This window comes from Bubalus kerabau, chromosome 1 (genome assembly GCF_029407905.1).
Source record: "Bubalus kerabau isolate K-KA32 ecotype Philippines breed swamp buffalo chromosome 1, PCC_UOA_SB_1v2, whole genome shotgun sequence".
NCBI lineage: Eukaryota > Metazoa > Chordata > Mammalia > Artiodactyla > Bovidae > Bubalus > Bubalus kerabau.
In genome coordinates this window covers 43,972,631-43,986,858 of record NC_073624.1, presented here as the reverse complement: position 1 = coordinate 43,986,858, position 14,228 = coordinate 43,972,631, and the positions used below count along the sequence as shown (strand labels likewise).

Below are 14,228 nucleotides of genomic sequence, written 5' to 3'. Positions count from 1 at the left end.
ATTAAAGAGTAAATATTTGGGCTTAAAAAGGTTAGATAACTTGTGTTAAGTGAGTAATAGAGGCCAAGTTTCAAATCCAGCTGTCTGACTTGACTCCAGAGCTCCTCACTCTTCTTGATGCCTCCTCTATAGATAGATGAAAGAACTGATATGTTAATTAATAACTATCACATTGATAAGAACATGAAACCTAACCAAAAATATAAGAATCCATCATGTATCACTTATGTGAAGCACTAGTGGATCAGAAAATTTTTAAAAGTGGGATTATTAAAAAATAAATATTAAGACACATATCATGACATGTGGTGTCATGTGACCAATAAAAAGTGAATCCTAATTGCAACCAACATCATTATATCTATCACTAGAAAGAAAATAACTCTTTTAAACAGCCCTGGAGTTTCTTTGAGTGCAACATCCCACAGCCTTTTAATGAGCAAAATAAATTATTGGATGTAATTAAATTTGAAGGGGAGAGAGAGGACTGGTTCATTTACCTGTGAGGCAACTACAAGCAGGCATGATCTTGACAGCCAAAACCAAGACTAAGTGACCAGCAGAATCTGTATAAAGATTTCCTATGTGGTTTGACAGACTTTTCCTTTAATCTTTTTTGGAGGGTGGGAGGAGCAGTTGCTGAAGAAGTTGAAGTTGACAGATTTTACAAGACCTTCTATAACTAACTAACTTTCCTCATATGACATTGGGATGCAAAAGTAGGAAGTCAAGAGATACCTGGAGTAACAGGCAAGTTTGGCCTTGGGGTACAAAATGAAGCAGGGCAAAGTCTAACAAAATATTGTCAAGAGAACATGCTGGTCATAACAAACACCCTTTTGCAATAACACAAGAGATGACTTTACACATGGACATCACCAGATGGTCAATACTGAAATCAGATTGTTTATGTTCTTTGCAACCAAAGATGGAGAAGCTCTATACAGTCAGTAAAAACAAAATCTGGAGCTAAGCATAGCTCAGATCATGAGCTTCTTATTGCAAAATTCAGTCCTAAGTTGAAGAAAGTAGGGAAAACCACTAGGCCATTCATGTATGACCTGAATCAAATCTCTTATGATTATATACTAGAGGTAACAAGTAGATTCAAGGGATCAGGTCTAATTGTAACACTGTACAGGAGGCAGTTACCAAAAGAAAAAGAAATGCAAAGAAGGCAAAGTGATTGTCAGAAGAGGCTTTAAAATAGCTGAGGAAAGAAGAAAAGTGAAAGGCAAGAGAGAAAGGGGAAGATATACTCAACTGAATGCAGAGTTACAGTGAGTAGCAAGGAGAGATAATAAGCCCTCCTTAAGTGAACAGTGCAAAGAAATCAAGGAGAACAATAGAATGGGAAAGACTAGAGATCTTTTTGAGAAAATTGGAGATATCAAGGGAACATTTCATGCAAGGATGGGCATGATAAAAGACAGAAATGGTAAGGACCCAACAGAAGCAGAAGAGATTAAGAAGAAGTGGCAAGAATACACAGAAGTACTGTACAAAAAAGGTCTTAATGACCTGGATAACTATGATGGTGTGGTCATTCATCTAGAGCCAGACATCCTGGAGTGTGAAGTCAAATGGGCCTTAGGACGCATTACTATGGACAAAGCTAATGGAGGTGATGTAATTCCAACTGAGCTATTTCAAATCCTAAAAGATGATGCTGTAAAAAAGTGCTACACTCAACATGTCAGCAAATTTGGAAAACTTAGCAGTGGCCACAGAACTGGAAAAGTCAGTTTTAATTACAATCCCAAAGAAGGGCAAGTCAAAGAATGTTCAAACTACCATACAATTGTGCTCATTTCACATGTCAGCAAGGATGTGCTCAAAATCCTTCAAGCCAGGCTTCAGTAGTACAGGAACTGAGAACTTTCAGATGCACAAGCTGGCTTTCAAAGAGGCAGAGGAATCAGAGACCAAATTGCCAACATTCATTAGGTCATGGAGAAAGCAAAGGAGTTCTAGAAAAACATATACATATGCTTCATTGACTACACAAAAGCTCTGGACTATGTGGATCACAACAAATTGTGGAAAATTCTTGAAGTGATGGGAATACCAAACCACTTTACCTGCCTCCTGAGAAACCTGTAGGTAGGTCAAGAAGCAACAGTTTGAACTGGACATGGAACAACAGACTGATTCAAAATTGGAAAAGAAGTACATTAAGACTGTATATTGTTACTCTGTTTAGTCCTGATGCTTATTCCCAAGACTCTTTCTGATGAGGGTGAAAGAAGAGTGAAAAAGCTGATTTGAACTTCAACATTCAAAAAGCTAAGATCATGGTATCCAGTCCCATCATTTCATGGCAAATAAAAGTGGAAAAAGTGGAAGCAGTGAGAGATTTTATTTTATTGTTCTCCAAAATCACTGTGGACACTGACTGCAGCCATGAAATTGAAAGACACTTACTCCTTGGAAGGAAAGCTATGACAAACCTAGACAGCATATGAAAAAGCAAAGACATCATTTTGCTGACAAAGGTCCCTATCATAAAAGCTATGGTTTTTCCAGTAGTCATGTACAGATGTGAGAGATGGACCATGAAGAAGGTTGAGCACTGAAGAATTGATGTTTTCAAATTGTGGTGCTAGAGAAGACTCTTGAGAGTCCCTTGGGTAGCAAGGAGATCAAACCAGTCAATCCTAAAGAAAATCAACCCTGAGTATTCATTGGAAGGACTGATGCTGGAGCTGAAACTCCAATACTTGGCCACCTGATGCAAAGAGCCAACTCATTGGAAAAGTTCCTGATGCTAGGAAAGATGGAAAGCAAAGGGAAATGGGGCGGAAGAAGATGAGATGACTAGACAGCATCACTGACTCACTCAATGGACATGAATTTGAGCAATTTCTGGGAGATAGTGGAGGACAGAGGAACCTGGCATGCTAGAGGCCATGAGGTTGCAGAAAGTCAGACATGACTTAGAGGTTGAACAACAACAAAGCTGTGTTGGGTCTTCCTTGCCATGCATTGGCCCCTTGGTGCTGCACGTGGGCTTTTTTCTAGTTGCAGAGAGGGAAGTCTACTCTCCAGTTGCAGTGGGTGGGCTTCTCATTGTGGTGGCTTCTCTTTTTGTGAAGAACTGGCTCTAGAATGTGTGGGCTCAGTAATTGTGTTGCACAGGTTTAGTTTCCCAGCATGAGGGATCCTAGTTCCCAGACCAGGGATTGAACCCATGTCCCCTGAATTGGCAGGTGGATTCTTAACCACTGGGCCACCAGGGATGTCTGCCTTTTCAACATTTAGAAAAAAATAATTTTATTGGAGTATAGTTGATTTACAATGTTGTGTTAGCTTCAGATGTACAAAGTGATTGAGTTATATATATCCATATATCCATTCTTTTTCAGACTCTTTCTCATACAAGTTATTATAGAATATTGAGTCGAGTTTCCTGTGCTATACAGTAGTCCTTGTTGGTTATTTATTTTATACATAGGAGTGTGTGTAGTTAGGCCCAAGTTCCTAATTTATCCCTCCCGACCAAGTTTCCCCTTGGGTAATCATTAGTTTGTTTTCAAAGTCTTTTGAGTCTGTTTCTGTTTTGTAAATAAATTCATTTACTGCTTTCTAAAATTAGATTCCACATATGAGTGCTATCATATGATATTTGTTTTTCTCTGTCTGACTTACTTCATTCAGTATGAAAATCTCTAGGTCCATCTATGTTGCTGCAAATGCTATTATTTTGTTCCTTTTTATAGCTGAGTAATAGTCCATTTACATAGGTGCCACATCTTCTTTATCTATTACTTTGTCAATAGACATTTAGGTTGCTTCTTTGTCTTGTCTATAGCAAATAGTGCTGCAATGAACATTGGGATGCATGTATCTTTTTGAATTTTCTTCAGGTATATTCCCAGGAGTGGAATTGCAAGATCATATGGTAATTCTATTTGTAGTTTTTCAAGGACCCTGCAATCTGTTCTCCATAGTGACTGTACCAATTTATATTCCCACCAGTGGTGTAAGGAGGGTTCCCTTTTCTCCACACTGTCACGCACATTTATTGTTTATAGACTTTTTGACGAGGGCCCTTCTGACCAGTGTGCAGTGATTTAGCTCATTTTAGCTATAATTTGCATTTCTCTGATAATCAGTGATACTGAGCATCTTTTCATGTGCTTTTTGGCCACCTGTATGCCTTCTTTGGATAAGTATCTGTTTAGATCTTCTGCCCATTTTTTGATTGAGTTGTTCTTTTGCTTTGGGTTTTTTTTTTGTTATTTTTTTTTTTTGACAAAGAGCTGCATGAGCTGTTTGTATATTTTGGAGGTTAATCCCTTGTCAGTCACTTCATTTGCAAATATTTTCTCCCGTTCTGCAGGTTGTCTTTTCATTTTGTTTATGGCTTCCTTTACTGTGCAGAAGCTTTTAAGTTTAATTAGGTCCCATTTGTTTATTTATTTTTTTATTTTCATTACTCCAGGAAGTGGATCAAAGAGAACAATGCTGAGATTTATGTCAAAGAATTTTCTGCCTGTTTTCCTCTAAGAGTTTTGTAGTCTCTTGCCTTATATTTAAGTCTCTGATTCATTTTGAGTTTATTTTTGTGTATGGTACTAAAGGATGTTCTAATTTCATTCCTTTACAAGTAGCTGTCCTGTTTTGCCAGCACCACTTACTGAAGAGATTGTCTTTTTTCTATTGTATATCCTTGCTTCCTTTGTCATAGATTGATTGACCATAAGTGTGTGGGTTGGTTTGACAGGCCTTTGGGAATCTTGTTTGTTGGTTAAGTAGGGGGATATCATTGGCTACTTCCACTCTGACTTCATAGTAGCAGCGTCCAGTAGTTCTATATCGGGCTAACAGTGTAGCTTCTAGGCACGTGTGTCTATTGAAGAATTGAATTTTTAACCGTATTTAATTTTAATTAATTTAAACCTAAATACTTCATGTGGCTATTTGGCTATATGTTTCTTACTAGATGGTATAGAGTTAATAAAATGGGTGGAAAATTCCCACAAGTGGATCTCTCAGTCACTAGGATTCCCACAGGTTTTTGCCAGATAGGATTAAGACCTGGCAAAGCCTGTCAGAGGCCTTATCTAGGTTCCTTGTGGGTCCCAGGTCCCTTGCGGGTCCTATCTAGGACCTGGCAGCCCTCCCGCCTCCTGATCTTAATTTTTTCAACTTCTAGTGATGAGGAAAATTTGAAAACTTGCACCTAGCTAGAAATAACCTCATGCTCATTCTGCTTCTGCAACTTAGCTAGCTCCTTGCAAAGTCATGTAGGTTACATAGTTCTAGGAAGACATAAGCTTGCAACAATGCTAGGAGCTGAAACTTACCTCACTCACCCTTGTCAATTATTCAGCCCCTGTAATCCTGTTTAACCATGTTTGTATATAGGTCAGGCATTCCCCTCCTCCACTCCTGCTGTGTTATAACCAAGCTGTTCCAGAGTGAGCAGAACCCCTAGTTTGAACTGACCTATCATGAGAAACGCTGGACTGGGAGAAACACAAGTTGGAATCAAGATTGCTGGGAGAAATATCAGTAACCTCAGATATGCAGATGACACCACCCTTATGGCAGAAAGTGAAGAGGAACTCAAAAGCCTCTTGATGAAAGTGAAAGTGGAGAGTGAAAAAGTTGGCTTAAAGCTCAACATTCAGAAAACGAAGATCATGGCATCTGGTCCCATCACTTCATGGGAAATAGATGGGGAAACAGTGGAAACAGTGTCAGACTTTATTTTCTGGGCTCCAAAATCACTACAGATGGTGACTGCAGCCATGAAATTAAAAGACGCTTACTCCTTGGAAGGAAAGTTATGACCAACCTAGATAGCATATTCAAAAGCAGAGACATTACTTTGCCAACAAAGGTTTGTCTAGTCAAGGCTATGGTTTTTCCTGTGGTCATGTATGGATGTGAGAGTTGGACTGTGAAGAAAGCTGAGTGCCGAAGAATTGATGCTTTTGAACTGTGGTGCTGGAGAAGACTCTTGAGAGTCCCTTGGACTGCAAGGAGATCTAACCAGTCCATTCAGAAGGAGATCAGCCCTGGGATTTCTTTGGAAGGAATGATGCTAAAGCTGAAACTCCAGTACTTTGGCCACCTGATGCGAAGAGTTGACTCATTGGAAAAGACTGTGATGCTGGGAGGGATTGGGGGCAGGAGGAGAAGGGGACGACAGAGGATGAGATGGTTGGATGGCATCACTGACTCGATGGACGTGAGTCTGAGTGAACTCCGGGCGTTGGTGATGGACAGGGAGGCCTGGCGTGCTGCAATTCATGGGGTCGCAGAGAGTCGGACACGACTGAGTGACTGATCTGATCTGATCTGATCTGATCAACAGTCAGCACTGCCCACTAAAGTCTGGTGTTATGCACTGTCTAAAAGCTCTGTAACTTCTTTGTTTGGGGCTCAAAGCTAGAAGTGTTAACTCCTCTGGACCCGCCAGCATAATAAACCTGAGTTCTCCAATTCTCTTAGAGCGGTGCTTGGTTTCTCCACAGACTGACTTCTGCAACATTTATGGAGGCACCAGCGAGATTCCAACCATGCTGGCCCCTTGAGCTGCCAGACCAGTGGCTTGACCAGGCCAGAGCAGAGGAACTCCGAGACAAATAAGGAGGCACGCCACCTGACAGTTTTCCGGGTTCTCTTTCTGACCAGGATTCCAACTCTCCAGATGGCCGAGCCCCATTTGGACTTATTGGAGGGACGGACAAACTCACCAGGAACACAGCCACATAATAAGGTAAGACCCCGGGGCACAGAACCCAGTCAGGTCTCGTCTCCAGATGGAAGAGGAGCTTGATCACTTCTTATGATCTTCAGTAAGAAGACCATCAGTTAGGGACCTTCCCAGGGAGGAGAGGTACTGTGACAAGCTCTGGCCTGAATGTGTGTGTGAGTGAGTGCCCTGGATGGTCTTATTCCAGTGGGATTGTGTGACTTCACAGCCTTTGTGGCTATGGAGTCCAAGTGGGCCCTAACCTGTGGTTTCATGGTGACCTCATATGGCTCAACACAGTGTCTGTCTCTGGGGGACCCAGTCCCTCCCTGCGAGTCAGATCTGGGTCAGGGGTTTATACTGACCCGTCAAAGTTAAGAGACCCCTAAGTTCCCCACGAGGATGTGGCCAGGTGAGCACCTGAATGAGCTCTTCTTTTGAGGGGGCACCCACCCTTGTTTGTCTTCACGCCACCGACACAGGGCGGGGTACACGAGGAGGGGGAACAATTGGTTACTGATTTTATTTAAAATTGTATTATGTCCAAACAGCCGTTTGCCCTAGGGCCCTCCATCAAAATTATTTTCCTAAAATTTTAAGCCTCACTCTCCCCTCCTGTCAGCTGACTCTTTGGATTAATGTATTGAAAAATTAGGTTTCCCTTGAAAAACTTGCCCCTTTTGCCAGACTGATTTGTATCCCTCTCTCTTGATTCCCTGAGCCAGCCTGTGTGGAGTGGCACACTCTGATGTGCTCCTGCACACTTTTGAATTCTTACTACGAAGCTACCTTCCTTTGTCACCTTTTCCTTCATAATCCCCTGATTCCCCAAGGATTACAGGCCCTTCACCTAAGCAAGGAGTACATATACTGCTCTCTCTACCTGCTCAGTGCCCTTGAGATGGTCAATCAACCCAGATCCTCTCCAAAGATCTGCCTGAAATTATTCCTCCATGAATCCCATTACAAGGGATCACCTCCTTTCAGTTCCGACCCCCTGAAGCATTTAGCATTCAAGGCTGTCTTCACGGAGGCACGTAATCTTGCTGTCTGGGAATATTAGGCCTTCCAGGAGTGGCGACATCAGTGCTACCTAGGATAGAAGGCCATAAGACAAGGCCCTTCCCATGCACACCCCTCTCCTTCCTGGTCAGAAAGGTAGATTATATTTGTCAACATGATGGGGGCGGGGGGGCAAGTTCTTCTAAGCCAATGGTTTTAGATTGTATGCCCTATTGGCTCTACTCTCCACCATGGGTTACAAGGTGTCATGGGAAAAGGCTCAGATCTGCAAACAGGAGGTCAAGTACCTTGGATTTGTCATTGAGAAAGGGCATCGGGTGCTGGGATATGAGAGGAAGCAAACCATCTGTTCAATACCCAGGCCAAGTACCAAGAAAGAAGTCTGTGAGTTCCTCAGGGCTGCTGGATTCTGCCGGATCAGATACCAGGCTTTCCTGAAATTGCTTAAGCATTGTACAAGCCACAGCAGGATCTGGTAAGGACCCCCTAGAAAAAGCCTTCAGGGAGATAAACAGACTCTTGACCAACGCTCCAGCATTAGGGCTGCCAGGTGTGACGTGGGACTTTAACTTCTTTGTGCATGAGAAAAATCACACTGCACTGGGGGTCTTCATGCAAACAGTTGGACCATGGCAGCGCCTGGTCATATGCCTGTCCAAACAACTAGACTGTGTGGCCACAGGATGGCTGCCATGTCTCTGGGCATTGGCGGCCACTGTGGTCCTGGTCAGAGAAGCAGATAAGCTTATGCTGGGACAAAATATAAGTGTAAAAGTTCCCCATGCTGTTACTGTGCTGATGAACAGCCAAGGGCACAAGTAACTGACCAACACCAGGATGACTCACTGTCAGGGACTGCTTTGTGAAAACCCACAGGTCCACCTCGAGACTGTGCGGACACCGGATCCCACCACCTCCTTACCTACAGAGGTGAGAACCCTCGATCATAACTGCAAGGAGGTCATAGATGAAATTTTTTTGAGCAGGCCAGACCTGATGGACACTCCCCTCCAGAACCCGGTACTGGAACTATTTACTGATGGAAGCAGTTTAGTCCAGGATGGATAATGCAAGGCAGGCTATGCAATAATGACAACAGATGAGATAGTAAAGACTGAGGCCTTGCCACAAGGATGGTTGGCACAGGGGACTGAGCTGTGGGCACTCAACCAGGCACTAAGGCACACTAAAGGAAAGCAAGTTAACATCCACACTGTCTCAAGGTACACCTTTGCTACGTTACATGTTCATGGAGCCATTTATAAAGAAAGGGGACTATTAACAGGAGGGGAAAGGAGATCAAAAACAAAGAAGAAATCCTTCAGCTGTTAGAGGCAGTCTGGAAGCCTTCTCAAGGGGCAGTCATCCATTGCAAAGGCCATCAAAGAGGAACCAATCTAGTCAGCAAAGGGAATCAGTTGGCCGACCAGGCAACCAAGGAAGTGGCAACCCAACCGAGTCCCACATTGGGCCCTAAACCATTCTCTAAGGTCCTCTTGGCACCAGAATTGCCTCTGTCCCTGAGATATACCACGGAAGAAGATCAAAGGGCTTTAGATGAGGGAGGAACAAAAGGAAAAGAGGGCTGGTAGAAGCTACCAGACCCAAGACTCTTTGTCCCCAGCAATATACAGTCCAGCTGGTGAAACAGCACCATGAGACAACTCACTTAGGGAAAACTGCGCTGGAAAGTTTACTGAGTTATTACTATTTAGTTCCCAAGTTCCCAACCCTGTGTGCCCAGATCAGTGCTAGATGTGTGACTTGTGCACAAAACAATGCCAGTCAAAGACCAAGACCCAGCCCAGGGGTACAGATAGTTGGGACACTGCCCTTTAAAGATTTAGAAGTGGACTTTACTGAAATCAAGTCTTACAGGGGCTGTAAGTATTTATTTGTGGTAGTCTGCGCCTGTAGCCTCAGCCTATCCCATGTGCACTGAATGGGCATGACAGGTGGCCAAGGCCCTACTAAGAGACATAATCCAGAGATGTGGGCTACCTCTCTTCATAGGGTCTGACAATGGGCCAGCCTTTGTGTCTGAGATAATTCAGACCTTATCCAAGATACTAGGAGTCAAATGGAAGCTCCATACTGCTTAAAAGCCACAAAGCTTTGGGCAAGTTGAGCGAATGAATCAGACCCTCAAGACTATGTTAGCTAAGCTCTGTTAGGAGATTCAGTTACCTTGGGTCAACATGCTACCCCTAGCCTTACTCTGAGCCTGATGCACCCCAAGGTCCTCAGGCTATTTTCCCTTTGAGATCTTATATGGGAGACCACCCCCAGTGATAGGAAAGCTCAAGAGAGACCCCCAGCAACTAGAAGCCCTGGAGATGTCCCGACACCTCCTGGCCCTGGGAGAAGTCTTATGTCATATCACCCAAGAAACCTTAGAAAGGACTCTCATTCCTTTTTGCCATTGGGTTCATCCCTATCAGCCAGGAGATGAGGTATTGATTAAAGACTGGAAAAAGGAACCACTTCAACCAGTTTGGACAGACCCCCATACGGTCATCCTGGCAACCCCTACTGCTCTTAAAGTTACAGATGTCACCCCTTGGATCCACCACACCAGAGTCAAGACAGTAGCTCCCCATGATAAGGACATCTGGAAAGCAGTTCGAGACTCCGAGAACCCACTCAAGGTCTGGATCCAAAATCAACAGTCCTGCTCTAGTCACTCCGGGAGCTGACTAGTCAACACATGGCAGAAGCTTGAGGATTCTTCAGCCCTGTTCCAGCCACATTCTGTCAACTGGCTGGTTGATGTACGGTGGAAGCTTGAGGATCCAGTTATCAAGGTATGAATGGGCTTCCATTGTCACCCTGGCCCCTTCCCTGATCGGCATTACTGCTGTGCTCTTTGCTATAGAACTAGTTTCAGCCACACCCCAGGACTGGAATTTGGGTCAGAAGCTGCTATTAGCTGTCTGCTATCTCATCGTAGTGGGGAGTATCATCCCTATTAGGAGCCTGTTGTAATCACTCCCCGGTCAGATATCCCACCCCTCCACCCCACCCCCCTGCCTTCCCTTCTTTGACTAGGGACATCAGAGAGTCAGGGTTATGATGACACCCTGCTGAATGGGGGTTGGTTATTCTACTGGCTTTGATGCTTTCTGTGAGTCAGATACAAAAGGTTGCCTTGACTACAGTCTACCTAAAGGTAGTGGGATTGTTAAGTGGAATCAAATGTTTTGTATAATAACGGTTTATATCCTGTGAAAGTGAAGTCGGTCAGTCATGTCCGACTCTTTGCGACCCCATGGACTGTAGCCTGCCAGTCTCCTTGGTCCAGGGGATTTTCCAGGCAAGGATACTGGAGTGGGTTACCATTTCCTTCTCCAGGGGATCTTCCTGACCCAGGGATTGAACCCAGGTCTCCCACACTGCAGGCAGACTCTTTACCATCTGAGTCACTAGGGAAGCCTATATCCTGCTGAGCGGTAGTGTGAAGTGAGGAAGTGAAGTTGCTCAGTCGTGTCCGACTCTTTGCAACCCCATGGACTGTAGCCTACCAGGTTCCTCTGTCCATGGGATTTTCCAGGCAATAGTACTGGAGTGGATTGGCATTTCCTTCTCCAGGAATCTTCCAGGGATCAAACCCGGGTCTCCCCGCATTGTAGACAGACGCTTTAATGTCTGAGCCACAAGCTTTGAGCTGTAGTGTATTAGAGAGTAAAACAGACCCCACATGTATTTCATGCATTCACATGACTAGATCAGGTCAGGGGGGCCACTTGGACCTTGCTTTCCCATACTCATTTCTTTTGCCAAGGAGAGGTAAAGGAAACTTATGTACATAACAAAACAACCTGTTCTATTTGTCAACAAGAAGACCAATATATTTGTTTTGACCCCTGGTTTCCCCCTCAATGAAAATTCATTAGAAGTTTGCCACCTAGAAGGAAGGCTCCTGATTAACTGAACACAAATTACGAATTTAGAACACCTGGTGTTGGTGTACTTCGATGTATGCACTGTTGCTGACAAAAACCCTAATTCTAAATTGCAAGGGCTTATCATGGGAACAAGAATATACATTCAATGACAAATATATATGTAACCCAGCATGCCATAACACCGGGTGTTATGAAGATATCTGGTATTGCTGCTGGACCTGGGCCTGTGTCAGTTGCGCAACCTTGGAAAATACAGAAGCAACTTGGGAGAATAAGGACAAAGTAGCACTCCTCCAAAAGAGAAATGTTGATCCCAAATGTAAGGTGGGGACATGTAACCCAGTCAATTTCACTATTTTCAACCTCAGAGACCCAAAATGGAAAAAGGGTCATCAAATCAACATCTGTATTAATGGGAGAGGTAGTGACTCAAGAACTGTATTGATATTCAGAGCGTTTCTGTTCCACTCCGGATTTCCACACACAGGCTCTTCCATTTCTTTTATGAAGAGATGGAAAGTGGCCACCCTCCTATTTCAGCCAAGACTAAAAATCTGTTTCTAGCCCTAGCAGAGACCATAGCCCAGACTTTGATGGTTACTTCTTGTTATGTGTGGAGGAACTAATATGGAAGACCAATGGCCCTGGGAACTAAAGAATTAGATCCACAAAGACCCTTCAACAATTCAGAAAAATTCAAGAAGACCAGGGTCAGAATTTGGCATTAAAAGACTTCCATAACTGGCAAAAAAAAAAAACAACAAAAAACTGCTTGACACGGTGGGGCCCAAATGATCTGGTAGGAAACCTCACTTGTCTTGGCCAAATAGAACTACTCATACTTCTAGTTGGTGGGGAAGCCCCAACTATACAGACCCTAATCCTCAACCTCTAGCAAGCTTCCCCAATTTAAATACCCAATGGGATGACCTATCCACTGAAGGCCATTGACCTGCTCCAGAAAGATTATATTGGATTTGTGGAACTAACACATATTCAGTTTTGCCAGCCAACTGGTCAGGGGCATGTGTACTGGGGACTATCCATCTCTCCTTTTTCCTATTCCCCCTAGCCCAAGATGAATCACTGGGAGTCCCAGTTTATAAAGAGAGAGGCCCCACCAAAAAGTGCAGGTCTCTACAGATTGGAGACTGGAAAGTAGACGAGTGCCCTCCTGAATGCATAATCCAATACTATAGGCCAGCCACACGGGCAGAAGATGGGTTCTGGGACTACCAAACCCCAATTTACATGCTTAACAGAATTATCTGGCTCCAGGAGGTGATTGAAATTATTACTAATGAAATGGCCAAGGCTCATAATTTACTGGCAGAACAACAAACCAGGATGTGGCAACAAACCAGGATGTGGCAACAAACCAGGATGTTATTTATCAAAATTGCCTGGCCCTAGATTACTTACTGACTGCAGAAGGGGGCATGTGTGGAAAGCTCAATCTTAGTAACTGTTGCCTACAAATAGATGATAAGGGCAAGGTTATAGAAGAAATAACAAGAAAGATGACTAACATGGCTCATGTTCCAGTCCAGACTGGAAGGGATGTAATCCTGGAGAGTTATCTGGGGGGTTGGTTTTCTTATCTAGGAGGATTCAAAACTCTAGGATTCAAAACAAACCTTCTCCTCTTTCCTTGTCTCTTGCCATTATTCGTGAGGAGAATTTCCAGCCTAGCTGAGGCCGTTGCAAACAGGAAGGCCACCACACTCTTCCTAGCACTGAAAGGTTATCAGCCAAGAAGCTCAAGAGGTTGATGCCTTTATAAGCTTTAAGGGGCATCAAGAGGGGAGATTGAAGAGGAAAATTTAAAAATTTACACCCAGCTAGAAATAATCTCATATTCTGCTTCTGCAACTCAGCTAGCTCCTTGCAAAGTCATGTAGGTTACATAGTTTTGGGAAGACAGAAATTTGCAACAATGCTAGGAACAGAAACTTACCTCACTCACCCTTGTCAATTACCCAGCCCCTGTAATGCTGCTTAGCCATGTTTGTTTCTGTGAAGGTCAGGCATGCCCTCTGCTGTGTCCTAACTGCTGTTCCCTCCTGAGTGGAACTCTTAGTTTGAACTGGTCTATTAACTGTCAGCACTGCCCACTAAAGTCTGGTGTTATGCATTGTCTATAAAAACTCTGTAACTCCTTTGTTCAGGGCACAGAGCTGAAAGTGTTAGCTCCTCAGGGCCTGCTGGTGTAATAAACCTGAATTCTCCAATCCTCTGAGAGCAGTACTTGGTTTCTCAACGGACCGGCTTCAGCAGCACTAGGATGTGGGCCCACAACAGCACATGTACCTGGTTGTAACTTAACACATCTGCCTTCAAGCACTTTGCTTTCTGTTACAGAGTGAAATTTGTCATATTGACATCCTACAGAACATTGGTCCGTTTCTTTGATGATATGCTAGTTGGACTTGACAAGCAGAAACTAATGACCATTCTATAAGACTTAATAAGGGTTTCTCTGATAGCTCAGATGGTAAAGAATCTGCCTGCAATGCAGGAGACCCAGGTTCAGCCTCTGGGTTGGAAAGATCCACTGGAGAAGGGAATGGCTACCCACTCCAAAGACTTAATAA

The 14,228-nt window shown here is 43.7% G+C and overlaps 1 long non-coding RNA gene across 1 annotated transcript in view; it reads left to right on the top strand.

Moving 5' to 3' along the window:
* Positions 1 to 14,228, top strand: part of LOC129646803 (uncharacterized) — a 172,663-nt gene that overhangs the window by 143,681 nt on the left and 14,754 nt on the right. The window contains exons 2-3 of the long non-coding RNA XR_008712179.1: positions 6,646 to 6,730; positions 10,274 to 10,533. This is a non-coding gene — a long non-coding RNA (uncharacterized LOC129646803). The remainder of the gene's footprint in view (positions 1 to 6,645; positions 6,731 to 10,273; positions 10,534 to 14,228) is intronic.